Genomic DNA, 27,369 nt, shown 5'->3' on the forward strand with positions numbered 1-27,369 from the left:
TATTGTTTTTCTACTGGCCATAGTGGAATAATATTGTGGGTTCAAATCCCACCGTGGTTTTTCCCATTTGGGTTTCCACATAAAAATCCGGTGTTATGATTTTGCGGTTGATTGTTTTATGTTCCTGCATTTCAGGTTTGTGTTTATGCTTCTGAGGGTTTAAAGTTAAGTCTGAAAAAAATTGCTAACTGGTAGATCATTGATTCACCCCCCCCTCCCCCTCAGTGATCCCTGATTCCAACATCTCAAACAAAAAGTTTTTTGAATTTTCTTAGGCTTGGGTATCACCAAATGGATTTGCTAGAGATCTTAGAGGCTAGTCATATCATATTAGTAGCTGAGTGGAGTTAAGGTAGGCAAATAGTAGTGGATTGAGGCTAGTTGATTGAATTCACCATACCAAAAGTGGTTGAGAAAGATAACAATCCCTATGAGGTGAGACTTTCAAAAAATTGAATATGACACCTATCTAACAAAAGCTAAGTTAGTGGGCAATGTCAGGGGACAAGACAATCACATTAAATGTTCTTCGGGATTGCATTATAGACTATTATTTGGTGGAGGTGGTGGATAGCCACATTATTTTTAGCCAAGGTGATGGTTAAAGTTAGTGGAGGGGGAGGTTTATTGTTTTATTTCTTTTGACATCAAGCTAGTGGACTTTAATTGGAGAAATTGTGTGATCAAGTTAGCATGAGTGTGAAAGATATAGATACAAGCATGAGTTAATGCATTTAGTGACTTCCCTTGCAAGTTTTATATTAGTTTTGCTTCTCCATTTTTCAAAAAATTATGTTCCATTTTGCCGAAGCCTTCAAGGAGATTTCAAGGATGGATTGGCAGGTTGTGGGAGAGAGCTAGAATAATGTAGCAGTGATGGAATCTCCAATTTGTTTGTTGGCCTCTAAAAGATAGATGGCCTTCTTTAGTGAAATTAAAAAAAGAAGGATGCAATGAGTCATGAATTTCTCTCACTTTTTGGTTGTTAGGGTGGTTTAAAGTATTTTAGGAGAAGATTTTCTTTCAATAGACCACAAATATAGGGTTAATACAAAGATTCCAACAAGTTTTATTGCCTCTCTTTTTCACATGGGATTAGCAAAAGATAAAACAAAAAAGCTCTACAGGAAGGTTTTCAAGGAAGGTTTGTTGGGTGATTTGGGAAGGATTCTTAGAAACATTGATGCAAATCTTTCCATCCCACTCCCTAAATATTATATGGTGACAATTAAGAATGGAAAACCCTTGTCTTATTTTCTTTGTTTATAGAAGATATGAAGCCCTTTAAAGCGAGGAAGCTTAAAATTAAAGAGAATATGGATTTTCTAATGAAATTATTTTGGCTTAGGAAGAATGAAGGAGATAATTGGATTAGGGATTACTTGATAGCAGATGGAATTCCTTCAATACCAACATAGCATAAGGTTGATGAGTGGGAGGATGAGCTTCAAGAAATACTTGAAGAGCAAGGTCCAAAACCTCAAGATACAAAGGATTGTTTCCTTGAGGAATCACTCACATCCTTCATTTAGTTTGAAGATGCAATTATAGGAAGTCATGAGGTCACTCTAGGTGTTGAATTGACAAGAATCCTTCCTGGTTCCAACTTCGGATATGTTGCTCCTTCCACTTCTCACATTTAAGAGGGTTAAGGTTTGAGGTGCCTGAGCCTATTGTTGTGTGTTATAGACACTTTTTCATAATTCTGGCTTTTATTTGATTTCATAATGATATGAAAGCATAGTCGGTTGGGATTTTTAAAGTAGATTTTGAAAAAAATTCAAAATATTTATGTAGCCTTTCTATATCATCGTTAAACTCTAGTTTTTTGTAAGTTTTTGTATTGGTTACATACCCATGAACTTAGGTAGATAGAATTGGTTTTAGAATACTGATCTAGATTTAGCAGAATTGAGATTATATTTTGTTTAAATATCTCAAATACTCTCTATGTTGATTTTCTTTTAAATCTAATACATATTGGCTTTGACCTTTTATTGAGCAAAAAAATTTAAAAAATTCTAAGAAACAAATATGCTTAAAGAATGATACTTCTATATTAAATTCCACATCCAATGCTTTGAGCTTATGACATCACACATACCATTTTTAAATATTATATATTACTCATTTTACTCAATTGCAAAACAATTTTTTAAAATTAATTTTATTAAATATTTTTAAATTGTTCTGCCCTTTACTTTTTAAAATTTTAATATTTAAATAAAATATTGTTATTCCTATTGTATAAATATTTTTTAAAAATTAAAGTATACTATAGTATCACCATTTTACTATTCATGAACTTTTGTATCCTATAAAAGACAAAACATATAAAAAAAGGTTTTATCCTTAAAAGGTTAGATGGCTATCCATCCAAGTAAATATGGGAAATATGAATATACAAATTTATCTACATGTTAGTTGGTTAAACATGAACATCTTGTATGGAAAATAAAATATGATTAAAACATGAGTGAATTTTTCTTTAATAATTCTACAGTGCATAAATATCTTGTCATTTATAAAAATTAAAAAGTATGATTAAAATATTAAATTAAACATTCTACAAAAATTAGGTATAAACATTTAATAAATCGCTATTTTAACATATGAAAATTATAGTATATTATATATCAATGGTGTTGTGACACAAGTTTATAGTTTAATCTTTTTTTTCATTATATTGTATTTATTATTATTAAATGAAATAATCAAAATTAAAACCTCTTATGTAATTTTTTCACCCACTTCAAGGAACGTGCTTTTTAATGTTTTTAATTTATATTATTTTTTCTAGTAAAATTTTAATTATTATGAAATAATTATGTTTAATATTTTTATCTTAATTATTGTAATTTTTAAAATATAATCATTATTAAAATTAAATCATAATTATTATTAAAACTATACTAAAAACAAGGCAAGTACTAGCCACTATGTGGCACTTGTTCTTGATGCTTCAAACATACTTTGATTTTGGCTGCAAGGAAATAAGAGGTAAGTTCAATATTAATTTTAAAGGCAATTCAAGTGTGCACTTATTATTCATGAAAGCTTAATTTGATGTTATTTATTTAATTACTACTTTACATAATATTTTTGTTAGATATAAATAATTTAAAAATATATATTTTTAAAAAAGATTTTGTGAGTGATTGTAAACCATTTAATTTTTTTAATATTATTGAATTTTTATTATAATTAATAATAAGAAGTTTTCAAATATATAGATTTAACTGTGTCAAAATATTTACATTAAAGTTCCATAATCTATTATTAGGATGAACAATGCCAGAGAAGAGAGAAACATTAGTAGTAGACCTAGATAGACAAATAGATGAGGGGATGTGGTTTGTTGGAAGGGGCCTTGTTCTAAAAACGAGGGGTACAAAGGAGACAAAACATAGACTTAACATTTTAAATTGTTTCTATTAAGTATTAAAAAAGATCTTACATGAACTAATTGAATTTAAAAAATAAAAAATAATATTTTATAGTTATATTCATATATAAATAAATGTGTCAAATAAATTTTATATAAAGAGATAAAAATTTGATAAATTGTTATTAAAAATGAATTAGACCAAAAGCTTTCGTCCATATTTAAATATGCATATTTAAAAGAAAATAACTCTATTAATATATAATTAAGATTAATTCAAATATCTTATGAAAAGAATTAAATATAATTATAATACAAGCTTAACGTTTGTATATGAAGATAATTTTTTGTAAGATCTTTAAATTTAGAAAAACATATTAAAAGAAAGACTTATAAGAATGACCTCTCTTATGTAAATGGCTTTTTTGCCCTTGATGTACCTATTGTGTGTGTAGACATGATCACTTTATGGTTCTAAACTTCTAATCGTCACTTTTTGTCCATATCAAGGGAGGTCATAAATGTAGGACTACCTCATCCTTGGCATGAGTGCACATCATACCACTAGCTTGGCAAGGGTCTGAAGCATAAACCGAAGCTTTGGGAACTTGACATGAACACAAGTAGCATCAACATGAAGGGACTGGAGGTTCTCATCCTTGACATGAACACAATATTAGACCCCCAAGCACACTAGCCTAACAAGGGTCTGAAGTGTAAACTGAAGCATTAGGAACTTTACATGAACACAAGCAACATCAGACCCCAAAGTATACTAGCCTAGCGAGCGTCTAAAGCATAAACCAGAGCATTAGGAACTTGACATGAATGCAAGCAGCATCAAAATGAATGTTCAAACCTGCAGGCACATTAGAATAATGAGGGCACAAAGCTGACAATTACGATAGACAATAGAGATTTGAACCTTGATGACAACCCAACAATACCAACAGTTAACTATCATACTATGAGATGAATCAAAAAAAAATTATGAAAATTAATTGTAAATAATTATAAATATATTTTGTAGTTATATTAGAAAATAATTAAGATAAAAAACTTTATTAATCAATTCATAGGTGTGTGCGCCAATGAAGATTCTTTCTTAAAGATCAAATTTTTGAGGCTGAAAACTGAAACATTTTTACAACTGAATAAGTGAAGATAGAACAGTAACTTCTTTCTTGAAATGAGAAAATCTCAAGTTGAAACAGTAAAAAGAATCAACTGCTTTTGAACAAAAAAAGTGCCCCTTTTGACAGAGAATGGCAAGAAGAAAATCTCACGAGACAGACAATTCCTTCTGCAAGAACAGAAGCAAATGCAGGAGCATGACAAAGACAGGCTGCTTGAGGGACAAAGGGCCAATTTAGACATCGAGAGCTCAATAAGAGACAAGAACTGTGTGTCAGGCAATAGCTGGATGCCTCATTGCCATTAATGTCGAATGTACCCATCAAAAGTACTTATTCTCTGGTACTCTTCAAACACTCTTTCATGGCGAATCTTCATGAGTGTCCCACAGATGTGTCCATCAGAGTCCAGACGAAAGGAGCACAGGACGCGTGCTCAGATTCCTGCAACTTGTGTATTTTTACGCTTGTTCTTTCCTTATCAGGAATTTAATCTTACTTAAAGTGTTAGATCCTCACTTAGTAGTGAATATTTCTTCTAGTACTGCAACCTTTTAGTTGGGGCGTGGGTATATATGCACCAGATATACTCTGCATTCAAGTAAATGATGCGATGCCTGATATTGAAAGGGATTTGTCATGTTTTTTCTATAATGTTGTGGGCCTGTCTTGTAGTCTAGATTCGTTCACACAGTAAATATCCTTGTTTGTTGTATAGTCTGGTTTTGTTTCCTTTTCATACTGAGAGTTAAGGTCGGAGGGGTGCTTTTTCTGTCAAAAGTGTTTGGGGAAGTTATGATGTTGGGTCCTGAGAGATTCCTTCATAATCATTCAGCTTCATCAATAAACTAAGAACTCATTAACAGTGACTGATAATATTCATCATCTCTCTTTCAAATTTGTACAATGATGCGATATCTGATATTGAAAGAGATTTGTCATGTTTTTTCTATAATGTTGTGGACCTGTCTTGTAGTTTAGATTCGTTCACACAGTAAATATCCTTGTTTGCTGTAGACTCTGATTTTGTTTCCTTTTCAGACTGAGAGTTAAGGACGGAGAGGTGTTTTTTCTGTCAAAAGTGTCTGGGGAAGTTATGATGGTGGGTCCCGAGAGATTCCTTCATAACCATTCAGCTTCATCAATAAACTAAGAACCCATTAACAGTGATTGATAATATTCATCATCTCTCTTTCAAATTTGTACCATTTTCTCTTTTAGTCATTCACACCGCATATATCATCATACTCATTATTATCACAGATTATCTTTTTGCATGTTGTCTATAGTCAATTCTTGATTTTTTCCATTTTTTGACTGTGAGTCAAGGACTAAGGGGTATACATTCTGTCAAAATCATCGAGGATAGCTATGATGTTGGATCTAAATAGATTCCTTCATAATCATTCAACTTAATCAATAAACTAAGAACCCATTAACATGACTTATAATATTCATCACCTCTCTTTCAAATTTGTATCATCTTTTTCACTAACCAAATCTCTATCTCATAGCAGCTATGGTGTTGGGTCTTAATGGACTTGTAGCCCATTAACATTCACTGATAATATTTATCATCTCTCTTTCAAATTTGTACCATTATTTTTCCACTTACTACATCTTTAGATTATTTAGTGTGTGTGAGATTATTTTATCTTCTGGTTTAAACAAATAGAGAGTTAGATTAGAATAATAGTAATAAGGGTAAGCAAATGTCTTTTTATCTTTTTTTTTGTAATATATTATTTTCTATGGGTATTTATAGATTTAGCTCATAATTAATTTATTTTTGTACTTATAAATTTATTTCATTTTCTACTAGAATATTCTTAGGTCTTGGATAAGTGATTCCTCTACATCGGTTAGGTGGTTTGAGCAACTTTTACTTGTTGGCATATGTACAGAGCATGATGACATGTTAATATTGTATGTTGTCATTGATGTCAATATGTTGAGTGAATCGGTATATTGAAGTTAAGCAACTGACACAGAGAACTGGTATGATGTTGTGAACCGGCATATGTGAAAAGGTGAAGCGGTATGCTTGTCCAAGTGAACCGGTATGTCGGAATGAGAACCGGTATATGGAATGTTTTGTATCAAGGGTTCTTATGGCATGACTATCGGTTGGTAGTCTAAGTCTCAGGGTTTCCGGTTGAAGTGAGCATTGTAATGGAGGTCAGATCGTGTCGCCACGTCAGCCTTGTGCACGTGAAGGATCTTGCATGAAGGAGATTGATCCTATCTACCTCGGGAATGTGTGAAGTCTCTGCAAACAGTGGAGAATGCGTGATGGGTTATCACCTCCAAGAAGCAGTGAAGAACGAACGATGGAGAATGTCTTGAGATCTGTTCAAGACCGTTGTATTCAAATGCAAAGTGTTCAATGGTCAGGATTGAACCGACTAAATTTCTCAACCTAAGTGTTTAGGGTTTAGGGTTTATGCTACCGACCTATCTATTTCCTATAAGGTCGATGTGGTGTTTCATGTTGAGGTTGTTGGCAAATGTTGTGTGTGTATCTAAGTGCAAAGATACGTGATTCTTGCTAGACCAGATAAGAGGGTTGATACCTATAGAGTGTGTATGCAGAAGAAAGGAACTAAAATGGGTCTACAATGGCATTGAGTGCTATTACCATATCATTGTAATACTTGTTGATTTCTAATCACTTCAATAGTTGGAAAATCCTTTAAGAGGGTAGCTTTAACTAGCTTGTTGTAAATCCTTTAACAAGGTGACTCAAAGCCATTGAGTTCATAAAATCCTCTAACAAGGTAACCCTTAACAGGGTTTAACCCTTAACTGGGTATTCTAGCCATCCCTTAACCGGGTGATCCCTAACAGAATCGATTCCTAACAGAACCTGTTGTAACAGTCTTTAACCAGACTAGGCTTCTAACAGAGCGGACTTCTAAAGAGTTCAAAAAAAGATTGTGAGTATTCATCCCCACCATGGTTTTTCCTAGTTGGGTTTCCACGTGAAAAATATGTGTGTCATATGTGATGTCTTTTTCATGTGATGCTTTGTTGTTTTCTGTCAAGCGGTGAATCATGTTGATCTAGTAAGTTATTATATTTCTGTTGATAGATTACCTGTCTATGCACAAGGATAATGTGGAAATGAGAGTGTAGGTTGTGTGGTAAGATAAGTGTTTCTGGTTTATATCTTTTATAGTTTCATTATGCTTAACCGGTAGTATTTTGGTTTATGACCGGTGTTAGTGATTAGCAGTCAAGTTCACTATTTGCAGTCAAACCGGTTCAGGAAATTTTTTTGTACCTATACTGATTCACCCCCCCTCTCAGTACCAGTTTGGTACTCACTGTTCATCATTGTGTTATAATGACCTTCTTAGTCCAAATTGAAAACATGATTGTGCCCCTATATCGACTTGAGCTAATGTTATTGTCATCCATCAACACGCATAGCTAAAAGTTTAAATTATATACCTAAGATATGTATCAAAGGACATCACCTTTAAATAATTTCAAAGAGTATGCGTCATTTTATCTCACCCTACTAGCAAAAGAAGATTGTATTTGAAGGAACCTAGCTAGTGATAGAATAGAGAAGGCCTTGAAACCCTACCTCAATATTGTGCAAAGTAGTTTCTCAAACTTCTTTGCAAGACATTTTAGGTCAAAACCTAGATGAATAAAATTTTCATGATATAAATGAGTCATCAATAAGTCACATTACATGCCCATGGACATGTCATGTTGTGGAAAAATTCAACAACATAAATATACTATGCCAATATATCAATCATGTCAATGCAACTAGAAGACTTAATCATGTCACGTGACAAAATCACCATGACACAAACAGTAGAGCATAGAGTTTCTTATAAGGTAGAGATCGCATGCTAGTCCATAATTTTATTTTTGTAGTGGACACATAGATCAGATTGAAATTATTACACCACTTAATTTCAACCCCAAATTTCATAATTAATATCCAAGAAGACATGGGAGTGAAATCCACTCACTCAAATTAACCCCTCAAGAGGTTGGTTGATTGGGAGATACTAGTTTGATTAATAAATCTACCAACTAGCTATCAAAGGCAAAAGTAAGGTCACACAAACCTATAAAAAGGTAGATCTAGGATGATTAATCTTATAAAACCTGTTAGCCTCAGAAAAGACATAAAAATCTCAATCCAAGTGTTGAGTAAAAATGATTTGAACAAAACATTTACTTGTACTCAAGGTTTAACAATACATATCGAATGGATGAAAATGGAATTGGGTTGGACTAAAAGACCAAAGATCCACTTTAATACAAACATTGGAATATAGAATAACCCAAAGGAGTGATTGTATTTGACTAACTCTTCTAGAAGAGAGTCAAATGACACTTCTAGGGTTTCTATTTCTTTTGTTGCTTTGGAAAGTGAATGAACTATGAAGATATATTAAAGGAATGTGAAACACTGAAGTAAATGAAAACTTATGTTATTGTAACTGATTGATAGACAAGCAAAAATACTATAACAGATACAAAAATGAATAGGAAATTATCTAACTGTGCACTTGTAACAATGATCTAGAGCTGAATCTATGGGATCAAGATGCCAAAAACACCTTGGTCTTCTGCCCTATAACTAGTTTTTGGATATTCTTGTTTCTGAGACTAAGACAAAGTTTCTTGTCAAATATGGAGGGAAACCTTGAGGCCATGGGTGCCCTAAGTTCCTTGGTTTGAGAAATATAGAACCAATTTTTGAGAATGGGTTTTTATCAGTTTGCTTTAAAGGTCTTCTAAACTCTATGTCTAGATCGACAACTTGTACTTGCACACAAGAGGAGAGAAAGGGAGCTCGTGGATGGGGGTTTGCCTAGGTCAAATCTAAAGTTTATAATTAACCCTAATTGAAATAGAAATTGAACTTGAATTGAATTGGAAAGTTTACCTTTTCTGGGTAAGGCTAGATCTAAAATTGAAATACTTGAATGTAAGTGATTATACCTTCAATAGGTGATGCAATGCTCTAGGGATAAGTCCTCCATGTGTTGATGAAACAACATGATAAATCACATAGAATCCATCATGAAATCATAATTGCAACATAATATGAAGATGTCTTGATGTATTTTTCTACTCCTTGAATCAAATATTCTCCAAAGGAAGAATTGTTTCTCTTCAATCGGATCATAATGTTATCATGAGATGAGCTGTTAAAAAAGAATTGAGGAGGATGCCTTATATAGGAATTTCATAATTAAAATCACCTTTAGGCCAAATTATATTTAGTGTATTTTCACATGGGGCTAGATTTGAATAGGGTAGGACTGCTTAATCTTCTCCCACAATTCGAGACAAAAAACGTAGGACTAGGAGGTATGAGACGACCTAGTCCTAACAACTTTTTCCCAACCTTTTTAGGAATAAAAAATAATGGGGTTTTAATGTTAATTCTATTTTAGTGGCTCAAAAAATGATGTATAAATATGTGAAATATGTTTCAAGGAATTTTAAGCTGGATTAGTATAAGGATACATTAGGACAGTAAAAGATAAAGGGCACACCTAGATTTAAGTGCCCAAATGATGCAGAGTCCCGGTATAGATATAGGATAGGTTCCCCTAATCCAAGAACACACCAAGGACCCTAGAAATTACACAACACTTCAAGGGGTTAAGGAATATCAGTTTGACAAGTCCCACATCCATTTCTTCCAAACAAAATACTACCAGTACAAGGTCTCTTTCACTGACCGGTACAAGGACCCTATGGTCAACAATGGTTTGGTCCCTTCTCTAATGAAAAAATGGATATTTAAGGTTTGATTTGAAGTCCTCTAGGTCAGAGAGACCTCCTTCAATCAATAAATTCAGGTTTCCTCTACCGGTTTGGGTAACTACTGCAATAAGGCCTACAAAACCTAGTAGCTCTGCCAAACCGGTTTTCCACACTTAACTCTTTATTTCTCCAAAAGACCAGATAAAAAATCCTAGATTTGGATACATTTTTGGGAGTTACAAAACATATCCTAAGGGTTTTTTCTGGTAGGGAACACAAGAATACAAACCCTACTTTGGTTAGGAGACCGATATAGCCCAATTAGGCCTATTTTACAAAGGAATGTGTAGACACAGACCTTAACTCACCAAAAAAACTCAAGGAATACTATTAATCCATTTCAAATACACCAATTCCTAAGTCTTAGGCCATGATCAGACCTTTAACCCTTGATGTGAGACCTATTTGCTTACACTTGCATGGTGGCCACATGGAGTTGCCCACCTTAATGCATCAACCCCTCGCCTCCAACTAATCCTAACCTGCAAAAGGCCTTTAAAATCCTAAAATACATTGGACATACTTTCATCCCCTCCAAATCCATGAACCACCAATGAACGATCAACAAAATGAGGCCATTTCTTTGTAAAACCCTAGCAAAACTGTCAAGTCTAGACTACTTCCAGAAAATTGTCAGTTTCTCCCTTGTCTTGGAAAATTAGGACCTCAAAATTGATGCATTTGAAAGGTGACTGGCCACTCTAACACATCCCACTAGTTTCGTAACTCTAAAATGATCGTACAATACAATACACCATGTAGAATAACAGAATTGCGGGAAATTCTCAGAAATATATTACTTCAATGATGCCAAAAGTTTACAAAGTCATTCTCTCTTCCCAATGATGATTGGGGATGAAATTTTATACCTTCCTCAATGGTTATCAACCACCTTTTGAACCGAGGTGACCATTGGAAGGAAGTTGCTATTTGCACCCAAAAGTTGTCATTAAAAGTTGTCAAGTTTGAGCAACTTTTGACATATGTTTAATCCGCCTACCTAGAGGTGCTTCAACATGTCCTAAAATTTCCTAAGACATCTCTGACACATAAACACCTAGAAAAATACTCAACCAAATACCCCTAGGCCCATATTCCCATGGTGGCTTATCAATTTTCCAAATCCGTGTCATTGGGTAACAAGGTGGTGTTTATTACAAACAAATCAAACATCAAACAAACAAGACTACCCTATTACATAGATTGAAAGGTCACATTCTCATCTGTGTCCTTTATGCTTTATTTCTTTTATTATCTTAGTCATGAGGTGCTCCTGCACCATACTCCTGAGGTGAATGAATCTCAAGTCCACTTGAGATGAGGTCGTGTAATGTAGTGCCATGCTTCTTGATCTGATCTTCATTCAACCAAATGGCTTCAAAGTCTAGTTTTCCTTTCCATTTGACCAAGTATTGTTTTTACTCATTGTTCCTGGTCTTCTTTACAATCTTGGTGTCCAACACTTTATTCGAGTTTAGGTGGCTCATGTTTGGGAAAATCTATATCTGTTGCTTCTTCTAGGACCTGTCGCGAGTTACTTGCATTAGAGTCTCCTTTAAAAGGAGTTAGATCACAAACATTAAAAATAGGAGATATGCCAAGATCTGATGGTAATTGAATTTCATAAGCATTGGTGCCAAACTTCTTCAAGATTTGACATGGTCCTACTTTCATTTGCATGAGCTTAGTGTGTTTGCCCTTGGGTAACCTTTCCTTCTTCAAATTTGCCCAAACCAAATCTCCAACTTGAAATTGTACCTCTCTCCTTTTCTGATCTGCATGTTCTTTGCATTTTTCTGATGACTTTTGAAGTTGTATTTTGACCTGCTCATGAACTTCCTTTATGGCTTCAACAAACCTCTCACCGTCTGCACTTATGAGATTTGTATGGGGTAGTTTTCTCAACTCCAATACCCCTCTTGGATGCAACCCATACACAATCTGAAATGGTGACTTCCTCGTGCTTCTGTTTATAATGTCATTGTAGGGAAACTTGGTGTAGGGAAACTTGGCTTGAGGTAAGACTGAATCCCACTTTTCACCATGCTGCCTTGTAAGACATCTCAATAAATTCCCTAATGACTGGTTTACTACTTATGTCTGCCCATCCATTTGTGGATGATAGGCTGATGAGAAGGATAGATTGGTGCCAAGTTTCCTCCATAGAGTTCTTAAAAAATGGCCAACAAATTTGACATCCCTGTCAGAAACTATGTTCAATGGAATTCCATGAATCCTTGCTACTTCTCTGAAAAACAAATCTGCTATATAAGATGCATCACTAGTGGACTTACATGGCAAGAAATGTGCCATTTTACTAAACCTATCCACTATCACAAATACACTGTCAAACCTCTTTTGGGTCCTAGGTAAACCCATTACAAAGTCCATTGACACACTTTCCTAAGGTCTTGAGGGAATGGGTAAGGGTTGATAGAGACCAGCATTGGTACTTCTTCCTTTTTCCTTTTGGCAAATGGTGCATGTATCTACAAACTTTCTTACATCAACCTGCAGTTTGGGCCAAAAGTAGTGCCTTCTTACCAATTCAAGTGTCTTGTCCAAACCAAAATGACTAGCCATAGCTCCATTATGCTTTTTCTTGATGCTATTAGTCCTCATTGAGCACTTTGGTATGCACAATTGCCCACCTTTGAAAAGAAGTCCATCTTGGATCAGAAAATAAGCAAAATCCACATGATACCTTTCACCAAATTCAGTACATGCCTTGTAAATCTCCTTAAAGTCCTCATCTATAGCATACATATCTTTCATTGCATCAATCCCAATGCTTTCTAATTGGATTTCAGATATGGTTAGCACTCTCCTACTCAATGCATCGGCCACTTTGTTGGCTATTCCTTTTTTGTGTTTTATGGAAAAGGTATAGGCTTGTAGGGATTTTACTCACTTCATATGCCTATGGCTTAGCTTTTCTTGGCTACTATTGAAACTCAATGCTTGGTTGTCTGTATAGACCACAAATTCCTTTGGTAGCATATAGTGTCTCCATTTTTTCAATGCCTGAACTAGTGCATACATTTCTAGGTCATAAGAAGAATATTTTCTCTTTGCCTCATTGAGTTTTTCACTAAAGAATGCTATAGGTCTGCCTTCTTGGCTTATGACTGCTCCTATGGCCACATGACTAGCATCACATTCACTCTGAAACACTTTGTTAAAATCAAGTAAAGCAAGTATCGGTTGTTGAGCTACCTTTTTCTTGAGAGTTTCTAATTCCTCATCCACCTCCTTTGTCCCAGAAAACCTACACTTTTGACCACCTTTTATGGTTTCCAACATTGGAGCACATATCTGATTGAAACCTCTTATGAACTTTCTATAAAATGTGGCTAATCCATGGAAACTTCTAACTTCACCAATAGTCTTAGGAGTAGGCCAAGAAAGAATTGCATTTACCTTATCTTGATCCATCTTCAAGTGACCTTTGGAGATTACAAATCGTAGGTAGATGAGCTCTTCCTGCATGAACAAACACTTCTCCATATTGATCATCAATTCCTCTTCACTCAACCTTTTCAAAACCATATCTAGATGCCTCAAGTGTTCTTCCTTTGTCTTGCTAAATACTAGGATGTCATCCAAATACACTATTACAAACTTCCCTGTGAATTATTTCAAAACTTCATTCATGAGTCTCATGAATGTACTTGGGGCATTAGACAAACCAAATGGCATAACCTTCCATTCATACAACCCTTCATTTGTTTTGAAGGTTTTTTTCCAATCATCACCAAGCCTAATCCTAATTTGGTGGCATCCTCTCTTCAAATCTATTTTAGAAAAATATTTTGTACCCCCCAAACAATCAAGAAAATCCTTTATCCTAGGCATTAGAAATCTATACCCTATGGTGATCTTGTTGAGATCTCTTGAGTCAGTACAAATCCTCCATGTTCCGTCCTTTTTGGGTGCCAAAACTACAAGTAATGCACATGGGCTAAGGCTCTTTCCAAGCAGGTCAGAATCTAGCAACTCTTGAATCTTCCTTGTCATCTCCTCATTTTGTTGTGGTGTGAGTTTGTATGCAGCCTTGTTAGGCAATGTAGCCCCTGGGATCAAGTCAATACAGTGATTGATCTCTCTCATTAGTAGCAAACTCCTTGGTACTCCATCTGCAACTATTCCTTGGTATCTTCCAATGATCTCCTTCACTTCTGGATTGAGATCCTTGTCCTTTCCTTCTGCCCTATCATCTCCAATAGACTTCCCCTTTGAGGTTGGTATTGGAAGCAATGCAAAGCATATTCCTTCTTCCATCTTTATCTCCTTGAGGAATGGTTTTCCCTCCATCATCATCACTTTGGACTCAGTTTCTTTTTGCTCTACATATTTTCAGTCAGGAGTAGTAGCTCTATGACCTTTCCATTCTTTGTGATGGAATAGGTATTCCTAAAACCATCATGGTGTGCTTTGAGGTCATACTCCCATGGTCTTCCAAACAAGAGGTGACAAGCATCCATACTAGAAACATCAAACAAAATCTTATCTTTATATGATCCTATCTAGAATTCTATCCATGACTGCTCTTCTGCAAGAGTTTGTTGCCCTTTTGTGAGCCAAGACACCTTATAGGGGTATGGATGGGGTATCCTCCTCAATTTCAACTTCTTTACCATTTCTATTAACACAAAATTCTCAGTAGACCCTGAGTCAACCAGAACTTAACATACCTTTCCTCTTGATTGGCAAGTGGTGCGGAAGATAGACTTCCTCTAAGGTGGCTCCATAGATTTTGGTACCTTCAAGACAGTTCTTCTCAACATTAGTGCCTCTCCAGTCTCTAGAGAACCATATGAATCAGGTTTACTATTGTCTTGGTAATCTGATTCTTGGGTTATATTGGCTCTCCTTTCTCCTTGGGAACTAGACCCCATCTTCTCTGGGCATCTGTTGGCAATGTGTCCCTCTTGGTTGTAGTTAAAACATTTTATTGGTCCTACTCCTCTTCCTGATGATCTTCCTCTGAAATTTGGCCTTCTACCTTTGAAGTTGCCTTTATTGTTGCTATCATTCCTGGAGGAGTCTTGACTTTTCTCTCCTTGAAATTTAAAATTTGATCCTCTTCCTCTTGGTTTCTTACCTCTTCCTCTACTGCTCTACTCTTGTCTTCTTTTGAGCTTCTCCTCTACATTTAATGCTAATTGATAGCATCTATGAATAGTGTTAGGGCACAAGAGGTTCAACTCTTCTTGTATGTTCCACCTTAGGCTGTTTAGATACCTTGCCACTCTTTCACTTTCATCTTCAACCTTCTTAGACTTTATACTCAATTTCTAAAATTCTTCAGTATAGGCACACACATCCATCTCTTTCTATCTGAGATTTTGCCTTCTCTTGTGTAATTGGACTTAATAGTCCTCAGGTACATATACTCCCTTGATCTGTGTTGTCATATTCTTCTAAGAGGTGATCATTCTCCTTCTCTCTTTCACTCTTTCTCCTTGCACAAAATTCCACCATGTCAGGGCTGCTCCCTGCATTTTTGAATTGACAATCTTCATCTTTTGGTTGTCAGCAATGTCTTCACATTCAAAGAAGTTGTTTAAGGACTCTATCCAATCCATCAATCCATAGACATCCATATTCCCACTGAAAATAGGAAGGTTTTATTTTTGGTCCATGGTTCTCTTCTCCACAGACTTCAAGGCATTGACCAGGTACCTATTCTCTACAAGAACTTCCTCTTCTTCCCACCCTTGTGGGTTCTCCTCTTCTTCTCCCACTTCCTCCAAGACATCAAGTCCTCTCTCCAGCCTGCCTTCCAAGTTCTCAATCAACCTTCTAAGATGATCATTTTCTTCTCTATTCTCTTAGACCATCCTAGCAAGTTCCACATTTGTCACCTTTGGAGGCATTCTTCTAGCCTCACCCTCTGATTCTTTTGCTGACATGTACTATTCTTCGTCGCAAAAGGATTCCTCCTACACTCTGATACCAATCTGAAGTAGAGTCTCAATATAGGTATAGGATAGGTTCCCCTAATCCAATAACACACCAAGGACCCTAGCAATCACACAACACTTCCAGGGGTTAAGGAATATCAGTTTGACAAGTCCCACATCCCTTTCTTCCAAACAAAAGACTATCGGTAAAAGGACCCTATGTTCAACAATGGTTTGGTCCCTTCTCCAATGCAACAATGGCTATTTAAGGTTTGACTTGAATTCCCCTAGGTAAAGGAGACCCCCTTCAATCATCAAATTCAGGTTCTCTCTACTAGTTTGGGTAACTGTTGCAACAAGGCCTACAAACCTAGTAGCCCTGCCAAACCGATTTTCCACACTTTTGGGAGTTACAAAACATATCCTAAGGGTTATTACCAGTAGGGAGCATAATAATCCAAACCCTACTTTGGTTAGGAGAGTGGTATAGCCCAATTAAGCCTATTTTACAACGGAGCGTGTAGACACAGACCTTAACTCACCAAAACAACTCAAGGAATACTATTTATCCATTGAAAATACACCAATTACTAAGTCTTAGGCCATGATTAGACCTTTAACCCCTGATGTGAGCCCTGTTTGCTTACACTTACATGGTGGCCGCATGGAGTTTCCCACCTTAATGCATCAAACCCTCACCTCCAACTAGTCCTAACTTGCAAAAGGCCTTTAAAATCCTAAATTACATTGGCCATACTTTCATCCCCTCCAAAGCCATGAACCACCAATGAAGTATCAACAAGATGAGGCCATTTCTTTATAAAACCCTAGGTGAAACTGTCAAGTCTAGACTACTTCCAAAAAATTGTCAGTTTCTCCCTTGTCTTGGTGAATTAGGACCTCAGACTTGATGCATTTGAAAGGTGACCGACCACTCTAGCACATCCGACTAGTTTCCTAACTCCAAAATGATCCTATAGTATGGTACACCGTGTAGAATAACAAAATTGCATGAAATTCTCAAAAATGTATTACTTCAATGATGCCAAAAGTTTACATTTTATACCTTCCTCAATGGTTATCAACCACCTTTTGAATCGAGGTGACCGTTGGAAGGAAGTTGCTATTTGCAACCAAAAGTTATCATTAAATGTTGTCAACAAAGTTGTCAAGTTTGTGAAATGTTTGACATATGTTAAATCCGCCTACCTAGAGGTGCTTCAACATGTCCTAAACCTTCATAAGATATCTCCAACACATAAACACCTATAAAAATGCTCAACCAAATACCCCTAGGCCCATATGCCCATAGTGGCTTATCAATTTGCCAAATCCATGTCATTGGGTAACAAGGTGGGGTTTATTACAAACAAATCAAACATCAAATAAACAAGACTACCCTATTACATAGATTGAAAGGTCACATTATCATGTGTCCTTTAGCCTTAATTTATCTTATTATCTTAGTCATGAGGTGCTCCTGCACCACCAAATAGTAGAGCTTTGATGTAGTAGAGTAGAATAAGACTCAAAATATTGAATTAAATATTAATTGATTACAATAAAGGTCCTATAATGCATAAATGAATGGAAAGTACTCAAATTAGTGCTAGGAGAGTGTGTAATTGTACACACTAATAAATTTGTACAATTTATGATGCTACAACATATAAAATTCCACATAAAATAAGGAATTATTAACTTCAACATACTTTTTTTTCTCATGGATGTGGTGAAGGAGCACCTAAGGCAAAATTGGATAATAATGCATATAGGGGTCTTATAGTGTTTTTTTTGTTTATTTCATGTAATAAGGTCATATTATGATCATTTTTGTGTGTTTGAGTCATGTAGGGTCATTTTTGAGTAAGTTTGTAAATGTTGTCAAAAAGTTGTCAAAGTTGCTAGAGCAACTTGACAAGTTTTGGAAGGTGAAGAGTCATTTGTTTCAAATTTCTGTTATGGCCATTGTTTTTAGGCCCAAACGTGTTAAATAGCCTTATTTGAGTCGAGGCCAAGGTTATTGAATCATTTGGAAGGCAAAATAATCAATAAAGCTCTATTTTTTCTACATTTTGGACTGTAATTCTACAACTATCAGGCCTTGTATGTCTCTGTATGAACGTAATATCATGGAATACCATATGTAAATTAAATCCCACTGAATTTAATTTCTTTTTAATCCAATTTGGACTGATTTAATCTAGAAATAATTGAGATATAGGATTTTTTCTGAAAACTGTCAATAAACTTTAGATTTTAAGGGTTTTGAGCAAAAAATGTAATAATACACCATTCCACAATACAAAAAATGCTCACATTCATTGGAATGGTAGGTTTTAATTTTGTCTTTGATATTTTGTTGGGTTTTGCAGGAGAAGCTGGAGTTAGGAGGGGTTTTTCTCAAGCCCTAGTCTAACATCCTCACGTGTTAGACTAGACAAGTAGGCATAAGGTGTGTACAGTATATTAGGAAGATAATTTTTTGAGAATTAAGGGTGGATTTGAGAAGTTGGGAATCTTAGATGACCTTACATGCCACTATGAAGTGTTTGCGAAACCATTTGTGAGGGGTTGCTTTGGAAAAGTGGCCTAATTAGGCCTAATTACAATGATAGAAGCCTTGGTTTGAGAGACTTGTTACAGAGGAGCTCATAATCATTTTGGAGTATGCTTATAAACATGATAAAAGGGTGTCTAAATTTATGCTCAGATTGTTGGGGCAAAGACTAGATCAAAAGTTATTTATGATTGTCTTAGGAATAAGGGCTACTAAGAATCTAGTCAACTCTATGTGCAGACCTATGGGGAAGATATTCAATCATTGGGGTGATTGAACCTGGTTGAACACTTTGTATTTTTATAGTGAAATCCTTACAAAAAGGTTTTAGTGAAGTTCCATGTCATTTGGACACTTGATAACATAGGGAGGTTTATATGTCTCTTCACCATGAATGCACCTTTTGGTGTAGGATCAAACCCTGATTAATAAAGGCATTTGATCATGGTTTGTAAGGAAGGATAGGATTGAGACATTGAGTACACACCATATCCAAACCATCCAAGGGACTGTAAAGGTGATTCGAGAAAAATATCTCCCTAAGACAAACTAGAGATAACATAGCAAGGTAAGGCCTATAGAGTGGTTAAGACATTAACTCCACTTATGTTGCATCGGGATGACATAAGAACACATGGTAGGTCTTAACCCTTACATATTCAAATACACAATATAAACTAATAATTCTACTCCACAATAATGAAAAAAATTAGATCATAAATTATATTTTTTATAAGAATCAACATCATACAATAAATATAATATGCTTAAAAGAGTAGTTCAACTCCTAGCATGATGTTGACTACATAACATCAAGTCATTGATTCTATCTACTCTTAAATTTCAAATGATAAACAAACCAACCATAGTTTAAAGTATTATTTCAACTTTATAAATTATAATTAAGCCTAAATATATTATAATTAGGATTCACCAAACATCCTAAATATCTTCTAAGGTGATAAGAAAACACTACTCATGAAAAAACATCCTAAATATCTTCTAAGGTGATAAGAAAACACTATTCATGAAAAGACATACATACATTACAATGAAATAAATTTCATCCCAAATACAGATGCTTTTAATTCTAAACAAAAGGATCCAATAGGATTTGAATCAAAATACCAATATTGATTATTATAAATGCAAATAAAACATTTATTCTCTTTACACAATGAATAAGCCCACTCTAATATGTTATTAAACCATGATTTAGAGACTAAATTTCATTGAATAATAATAAAGAAAAGACATGATAAATAATGAATCTCATTTCATGTTGATAACAAAAATCAACGCTTAATTCAAATGAATATATTTTACAATAATAGTTTGAGGATAAATGAAGGTATTAATTTAATTATTTTTACAAATAAAAAATCACCTTTGAGCAAAGGTGACCTTCACTCGAAGGTATTTTTTCTTGTTTTCTTTAAAAAAAAAATTGTAGATGTAATGCCTCACCAGGGAAACCCAAAGTAATAACAACTAATAGATCAAAGCACATAGCAAATAATTTTTTAAGAAAAAGGAAACATAATACATCATTAAATTCATTGCAACACTAAGTAAATACATTTCATAACATGGATGAATTACAACAATGTTAAGAGGAAAACCTAATCACATCCCATAACAAATCTCTAAGGGTTCCCTAACATCGCTACTAAGCAACACTCACTAACATTCACTAATCATATAAAGATCTATGTCAAGTTCATCTTAAAGAACCAAGTGAAAGATTTCTATGATAACCTTCATAAAGAATAAGAAATTACATATAATCCACATAAATACATTTACTTACAAGATATTCATAATACGATTCCAGCTATCATAATAGTCCTATTATAATCCTTTCCATTTGGAATTTCCAATTGCAAATATCTTTTCAATTATGATTACAAGTATACAATTACATATATTCTCTTAAATTTACATATATTCTCTTAAATTGCTTCTGGAAGATACACAAAAAATACATTACAATAATAGAACAATTTGCGTATGAATGCAGAAACACCAGAATAAAAACTAAGATCCATCCAGTTTCTCAGGGACAAAAAATTTGGAGACAAACCCCAATGGATGGTAAAACACTACCACTAGACGATGTGGAACCCAAAGGTCCACCCCCCATGTTGGAGATAGACACAATGCCCCAAACAACAAACAATAAGGCTAGGGATAAAAGAACCAAACACAAACCATAACCAAGATACACAAGATAAGGAAGTATGGATAACAACTAAAGAAACATCCAAAGAAATTTTAAAAATACTTCCAAAGAAAGGATAACAATCACAAACTTCAAATAACTAACAAAAGACTCCAAAGAAACTTCTTAACGAACAATTGAAAGACACCCAAAGGATTCCACATAAAGTAAACAACACAATATGATACTAGAGAACATAAGGAGAGAGTGTCATCACATAGCCCCTCATGATTTACCTAATAGTTAGATCCTCTCCTAACTCGAGACTATGGCTCCCATGGAGAATCTCATATGGTACTATACAATCCTTTCATGAAGACAACTTGGTATTGCACAACATGCTAGCACCAATGTCTCTTTAGACGGATAGGCCTTCCCAATCTCATCCTTTGTCTATACGAGCACATGAGGCCATGAGTGGGGCACAAAAAATTATCTTATTAGTTTCTAACCTAGCCCAAAGTTTAATTATTAGTGTTATCACTTATTAATCTACTCTCTTGTGGGTTACCCTAGTAGCCTCTTAGGACCCTAACCCTCATAGAGAGCCACTCCCTCTTAATGCACCTAGCTATCCTAACACATAAGGTTCAAATATAATTAACTTAAACATAAAATGAACCAACATGAATGCAATATTAAGCTCAAATTACATAACTGAAATAGGACTTTCCATACAAGACTCTATCAACAAGGGTTAAGTTTGAACTGAAACTGATGAAGGGTACTCCCCCAATAAACCCAAACACACATAAACAAAAAATGCGAGAGAGGGAAAAATTGCTTCTTATTATCTCAATGAAATAAAATTACAATATTAAAATAATATCATGCAACAACCACATGCGCATTCCCATTACAATAATATACAAGCCAGAGCCACAATCTACACTACATGAACTGTCTTCTATAACCCTCATTCATCCCCTTATATAGAATTTATAACTACCTTAGAATGTTCTAGAAGTGCAACTTTTCCCCTTCTGGTGCCCAGCGGTCCATTGGTTCATTTTTCTTGCCCAGGTGGAATTTCATTGGAACTTGAGTTTTGGTGGCACAACTTCCAGGAGTCATATCTTTTGACTTAAGCATCTGATTTACTATTGTAATATATCATTGGAAAGCTTGCAAAGTGATATTTAATAGCAAAGATCTATTTATCTAGGTTTTGAACCTTTTTAGGGCCTCTAAGGTTTTCAATTTTGAGTTTTAAGCTTCATTGGAGAAATTTCCTAAGACAATAAATTTGATATCTTTCAACTGCTTAGGATATTGAGGTGATTCTTTTGCCAATTGTCTTATTTTTCAATTTCTCTCCTTTGGACCATTTTTTATGTCCATATGAGAAAAAATGAGTGAAAGTCCTAAAAGTAGCATGTGACTATTTTTTTCTATTTTAGCTTCTATAAGGCTTATATAGTGCATCCAACCTAATGGGTGCCACATAACTAAGGAGAAACGGCAAAACAAAGGGAAATGAAACATTTCATTTTTTGGGTGATGCAAGATTTCTCTTACACCCTAGATGCTCTTGCATTAGAAACTTAAGCATGAACCTTTGAATATTTCCACAACCAAGCATGGGAATGGGAAAAATACCACCAATACAATCCAATAAGTTTTGATAGACTTAAAATCACATGAATAATAGAGTACTGGGCTTACACAAGCTGCTAGAACTGATAAAAAACAAAACAAAATCAAACAACTCAATCAAAACCCAAAAGCAGTGATCTGCACATCCATTCAATCCTGTTGTGCTTATGCTACATCTTAATACACAATCACGTCATATTTATATGCATTTAAATCTTCTTATTGCACATTACACTCTTCTCTTGTGCATACATAACAAAGTCTTCTCTCTCGAAATAAGTTGACATGACACTCAAAAATAGGAAACAAAAAGACTCTAAAGAAAAAATCTAATAAAAACCCATTTGATAAGGGTCTGATAACATTCTAAAAATATTGATAAATAAATAATAGGGATTCATACAATAATTTCAATCATGTATTAAGGAAAACTGAACAACTAAAATGCTTAATCCCCACACCCAATTTAAGCAAAATGAAATCTTTCAAGTGTTTATTGTGAGGTTGGATTGGAGTTGTAGACTCCAACAACATTTTTGACTGAGGGTTTTCACTTGTCAAGTTTTTCCTTGTACATCCAGTGTTATGTGATGTTCCTTTTGTGTGTTCTTTCATTTTGATGTCCTCCCCTATCTTATCAGTATGTTTACTTTGTGTTAGATCTGCTAGCTGGTACACACACTTAGGATTAAAAGGTTAAAGTTTGGAAACCACTGATTCACCCCCCCTCTCAGTGGCATCTCGTGTTTTACAATTAGTATTAGAGCCTAGGTTCCTGGTTTAATAAGCTTTCTCTAGCTTGGGTAGATTCTAGTTTTGAGAATACAATGGTCTATTTTGTGTCAACCTCTACTCTGGTGTTTGATGGATCAAACTTTTCTATTTGGAGTTGTAGGATGGAAGTCTACCTGTCCTCTTTAGGGTATGATGTCTGGATGTTGGTTGTAAATGGTTGTTCTAGTTCTGTAAGTCCTCCCACTGGTCTTGATGAAAAAGAAGATACCAGTGTAATGATGAAGCAATCAAGGCTATACTCCATGGGATCTTAGATGATGTTTCTTCACAGGTGGATAGATGTAAATCTACAAAAAGCCTATGGGACAGATTGAAGAAACTTTATGGAAATGAACCTAGCACTGCAGAACCGGTTTGTGAGAGTAAGAAAAGAAATGAAACACATAAGTTTGCAGATGAAGATAAATCAATCAGCTGCTGCAATAATGATGAAGAGGAAAATCATCTCTTCATGGCTCAAGAGACAAAAGGTGAGATGCACACATTAGAAAGTGATCATGTAGATCAATCCTACCGGCGAGATGTGTTTGACAGTGATGGTGAAGATGAAGAAGAAGATGAAGCTGAGGTAGATCTTGAAGGAGAACTTGCAAGTGCACTCGAGGAACTTAGTAGTATAAGAAAAGAATATAAGATGTTCAAGAGTTATGCTATTGTGAAACAAGACCATTTGAACAAATGCCTTCAAGAGTTAGAGCTAACCACTGCTAATCTAAAAGCACAAGTGGATGATGCAAAAAGGGTGAGTGTAGATTCAAACTCAGATTTGCATATCAAGGAGTGCAGGTGTAAAGATTTACAATCAAAGCTAGAGGCTAAAGACAAAGAATGTCAAAACCTAATAGGTGAAGTGGAGAAACTTAGCAAAGACCTTGAGAAGTGTCAAGATGAGCTCAAGGTAAGAATTTGGTATGATGGCAGTTCTGACACCTTGGATAAAATGTTGAACAAACAAAAGCACTCCAAGGATATCAGAGGATTAGGATTTGGTGCGGGTGAATGCTCCACCAGTAATAATGTCTCCCATAAGGACATTTAGCTTGTCTCCAAAAATGGAAATGATAAATGTTAGACCTTCATAGTCATAAATTCTCCAAGGAAGAAGGTTGACCTAACTATAATCGATGAAGACATGAGGATGAAGATCGGTGCTGCAAGGAGAAACAATGATGATCCAAAAGGAAAAGGAAAGTTGAGAGAAGATAACTTCAATAGAAGTAAGAACTTGAGAGGACAACCTAGAAGACCTCCAACTGGTAGAAGACAAAGAGATGTTGTTGTCCACAAGTCAAGACAAGTGTGGAAGAAGAAGGGATCAAATGGAAGAACTGTAGAGAGTGGATAATCCAAGATCCACCCTTGAAGAAGTAGAAATGGAGAACCCAACCGACAAGATCTCCTCATGCATGGATTAACAAATTTGTAAGTTATAAGCCCCCTTTCTCTAGATACTGGTTTTCATGCAAATATTATGGCCATAGGGTAGATAAATGTAAAATGTGGTCTAGGAACAAATAATTTTTTTTTCCTAGAAATAGTAATTCTATTTGTAAAAAATGTAATGGCTTTGGCCATAGAAGTCATGAATGTAGAAAGAAGAACATTCACTCTTATAGAAGTTGGTATAACTATCATGCTCAATATGGAAATGGTTATAAAGCATATGAAAATAAAAGAGTTGTATGGAACAAAAGGATAAGTTTCCCTAGAAGATCAATAATTCCACTAGTTCTGGTAGTTGGCTACAATGGCATGATTAGAAGAAGAGGGGAAAACCGGTTTGATAGAAGGTCCTCAAGATAGTTTCTTGGACTGAACACAAACTACTTCTACAATAATGTTGTTGGAGCAAGGATCAATCAACAGAAGGAAGTCAATGTTGTTCCCAAGACTGCAAATGAGAAAAGGAGGGAGACCAAGAAGGTATGGAGGGAGAAGCAAGAGAGTAGAACCATGGACTGACACTATGCATTCAATGCATAGGTGATATCTCCTAAGGCTTAAAGGAGATGTGAGACCTTAGGGGGAGTTAGTTATTGATCATATCATTCACCCCCATAATTGAAATGGACAAATGGAAGGAAAAGCTACTACTGGTATAATGGAAAAGATGAGATGGTAGCATGTGTAGTTAGTGTCTTGGCTACACACCTGAATATGTGAGATGGATCATTACTACTAGTGTGAAATGAACAAACTGCAATTGGGATCAGAGGCACTTGACACATGAGGACTAAGATTAGAATAAGGGGTCCTGATGGATATGTTGGTCTGGTATAGTAAATTAATATATACAGTATGTTACTAGTATGAATATTGATCGATATTGCAGATTATGTTCATTGCAGTGACTCTGGTGGCTTAGATTGAAGAAATTATGTCTCGGGTGATATTGGAAAAGACCTGAATGACATGTGTTGTCCTAGTAGTATATCATATATGCATGCATCATTTTGATCTAACTTGTTTTATAGTTGACATGATGATATGGTTTGGCATTGTGGTCATGTGTGATCATGTCACAAGTTGTGATGGATAATATGGAAGTGGAAGGCCATCGGTAGATCATGTATGCTCAGTTATACCTGTACAAGGTATAGATTGGAGAAATAGTTTAGGACCTAACAAGAAGTGAAGACCTGAGATTTGTAGTTCAAGGGGAGTTCACAACCATACCTTTTGATTGGTATCAGGTATAGTAAACACAAGGGGAGATCAAGTGTCTATGGTTGTACTGGTATGTTTGAGACTTTGGTATGTGCTCATTAGTCCTTGTTTATGAGGTCTTTTAATGTCTATTCAATTTATACTTAATTGAAATCAAAATAGAACCACCAAGAGAGTTTCCTACAAAGAGGGAGAGTTACCTACACAGGGGGAGAACATACATTTGGTATGGAGAACATACAAGTGATATCAAATTGATATCACTGTCAACTTCAACACTTGGTATCAACAAATTGGAGTCAAAATAACTTTCTGCATATCAAAGGGGAGATGATGGAGTTTGACTAGCACGTAAGTGAAATTCATTGACACATTTTTTCTACAATTGATATCAAATTGGTATATACATTTGGTAGCAAAGCAATTGGTATCTATTGGTGTTAGAGTCCTCTATCTCAAGTGTTGCTGATTGAGAGGATGTAGAGTGAAATGGTCAAAGGAGGAGAAGCAACTAGTAGAAAACTCTATCAATACCCTTTGTCATTATTGTCAAAGGGGGAGAGAAAGTCTATAGTATACCAGATACTACATATGTTGACATCAATACCAAAGGGGGAGATTGTGGGCATTGTGTTGTCATTGATGTCAAATGGTAATGGTGTCATTGATGTCAACTAGTATAGCAGGTTACCGATATAGCTTGTTACCAGTAACAAGACTATTTCAACCAACATTGTTGTCATTGGAGTCATCAGTACACAAGTTAGTGTTGTCTTGTATTGAAGACATAAGTATTGGAGACTGGTATGGTATGACAACTAGTGAGTGATGTGTTGGCAGTGTATGGTTGCCAACCGATAAGCATGTGAATGGTAAGAAAGTAAGACTGATCCTTAAAGAATGTGCAGATATTTGGTATGTAGTTGGATGTTTGGATGTGAAACAATAGGACTCCCACCGGATAAAGATGTTGTCATAGGTTGAAGAAAAAACTGACAGAGAGTGTGCTCAACTTGATCATATGGCAGGTTGAATTTGTGTCTCCTCTAACAAAGAAGTTAAAGGTAGGTGTTTGAAGACACATACCAGATGACCATAGAGAAACATCAGGAGCCTCTAGTATGTGAAACCAGAGTTGTGCAACCAAAATACAGATGGAGTTTGGTGTCATCGGTATGCATGGTATATTACCAGTGCACAAGCAAGATATATTATCGGTATAGATGTCCACTGGTAAAGCTGACAAAGTGACAAGTGAAGAGCTCTTGTCGGATGGAGATGAGCATGATGACTCACTC

Source organism: Cryptomeria japonica, chromosome 6, assembly GCF_030272615.1.
Source record: "Cryptomeria japonica chromosome 6, Sugi_1.0, whole genome shotgun sequence".
NCBI lineage: Eukaryota > Viridiplantae > Streptophyta > Pinopsida > Cupressales > Cupressaceae > Cryptomeria > Cryptomeria japonica.